This window comes from Arachis ipaensis, chromosome B08 (genome assembly GCF_000816755.2).
Source record: "Arachis ipaensis cultivar K30076 chromosome B08, Araip1.1, whole genome shotgun sequence".
Taxonomy (NCBI): domain Eukaryota; kingdom Viridiplantae; phylum Streptophyta; class Magnoliopsida; order Fabales; family Fabaceae; genus Arachis; species Arachis ipaensis.
Genome location: NC_029792.2, coordinates 128620038 through 128622652, shown reverse-complemented (window position 1 = coordinate 128622652; position 2615 = coordinate 128620038).

The window sequence follows — 2615 nt, the reverse complement described above, 5'->3', positions numbered from 1 at the left end:
CAACTTTAATTAAACTTTTAAATTTCTAACCACTTAAATTTAATAACCATTTTGAGAACCTTGTCAATAATCATAGTCAGAGACATTATAGACTCTTAAGTGATCCAATCCAATACAGAATCCATATGCCACCCGTTCATATTTCAACATCTTTATAAATAACCTGATGCATTATATCATCCATTAAATAATATCACATACTCCACAACACTTTTTAATTTTATTATGGAGGTGAGGATGGGGTACGACTCCGTTATAAAATTCAGGTGTGCTTTACATGCATGTGGTGTCAGTAGAAGAGAAATCGAACGGTGCGAGTGGGAGGGGTCTTGTCGGACGGTCCGATTTGCTCTAACAACACGAATTTCTAAAAAAAAAATTAACTATATATAGAACACGAACGATCCGATTTGCTTTGTTGAAGATTCAAAATTTCTCTACTTACAACGGACCCTCCGATTTGATCATCACCTTTTCCATACACACAATTCAGCATAATCCGAATTCTTCACACTGCAGCTCAAAAAGAACTACCCCACACATTAGTCTAACACCCCAAAAATCCATAACCAAGCATAACACATTCGTGGTTTTCATAACCGAAAAAATGAGCCTACCCCACAAATCCAAAATATGCCTTATAAATTCTTATCTCCGGAGCCCCATACTAATTTGAGCATAAGAATCATTACATATATTTTTTCTACTTAACCTAACAAGTCTCATGATAATATATAGTCACATAGTTCAGATATATATATATGGTGCTCTATACTCACGCGGAGTTTAATTTATTATTATATTTTATTATTTGTTTGGACACCAATAGTGGCTATGTATGTTACCCATATCATAAAAAGAATCAAAGCCTTTGCATAGTTTAATACTAAAAGTGGATAAGCTTTGCCTCCACTTGTATATTTTAATAAGAATGATGAAAAGGACCCAAAATTTCAAGTGTAAAAAAAAATTAAATTAAATAAAACACAAATATTATTACTCATAAAAAAGAAGGCATGCCTTTGCCATATTTGCAAGAATCCAAAAGTATAGGCTTCACTAGCACTCTTCTTCCCACACATTTTCCAAGTATGATGCTCAAAAGTCACATTATTAACCACTTCTATATACACATTGTTATAATTATAATATACACATTCATTTCATTTCATATTCAATTATTCCTAGTTTACATAAAATTTCCCAAGCATTATTATAAGCACCTACTACTATTCCTTTTATCCATCACTTTTTGTTTTGGAGTTGGTTGAGGATTAGGACTAGAATTTGGTTTTGAGGGTCAAATAGAATACCAAAGAAATCAGTGACACACTAGAGTAGTGCTAGTAATGATGAAATTTCAGAAACCTTTTGTAAAAGCTTACTAGGTAGGGACCATTTTTTATTTATTTATTTATTTAATTAATTTCTCTTTTCCTTTACCAGCTCCTTGAGCTGCACGTATAATAGAAGCATCATTCTCAAACAAATTTGTCATTTTATAGTTTGGTTTTATTTTTTCATACTCATTCAAAATGTTGTATTTCCTTTTTCTTCCTTATCTTACGGAGATAAAATAAAGGCCTATAAAATTAAATTAAATAGAGTGGTCTATGGAGACAAGGTTTTGTAGCAATCACACACACTATGACTAAAGCCAAACCATTTTTTTCTTCTCACCATCTATTGTTGAATTTTGTGATTTTGTCCATTTCAATTTTCAAACACCTATAAATAGTAAATACGTAATTTTTTTAGATATTGACCAAATTTTGATGTAATATTCGGTTATTAAATTTATGGTGTTTTTAAAATTTTAAAAATAAGAGAATACATTTTCTATGTATTGTATATTTAAATATTAAAAGTAGAATATATCTCTTGCGAATTATATTATTTTCAAAATTTTTAAAAAATATCATAAAATCTAATAATTAAGTGTTATACTAAAATTTATTCAATATCTAAAAAAATTAGCCATATAAATATCCTGATTGCATATCTATCATAATATAATATTTTGAAAAAAAAAATTATAGAGGTTTGACATTAGCGTCTCTAGTAGGAATTTATAATTTGAGATTCTTTGAATGTTATAGAAGTAATTATAGATTATTCATAAAAAAATGCTTTTATATTGATAATAAAAATTAAACGAATCATGGAGGTTTGACATTAGTCCTTCTAGTAGGAAGATATAATTTGAGATTCTTTGAATGTTATAAAAATAATTATAGATTATTCATAAAAAAAATGCTTTTTTATAATAAAAATTAAACTCACATTTTCCATGATGTAGGGAGTTTTTGTTTATGAATTGTATTGACACTTTTTCTATGTAATAAACATAAAATTGCTAAAAGACTTAATACTTCCCTAAAAGTAATGCAAATTGGGTAAAATTAGCTAAAATTAGTTGGTAATAAAACTAATAAACCAATTAACTTAAAAATAAAAAGAAAAAGCTAAAAAAAAACCCTAAATTCTAGATGTGAAGTTCATTACAATAATAGCAACAATTTGTGCAAATGAAATTGTGAATTGTGAATTGATGAAGGACCCACATGGAAGCTGGTGTGGAAAGGTTTGAGGCCACCATGGGAGACATGTGGCTA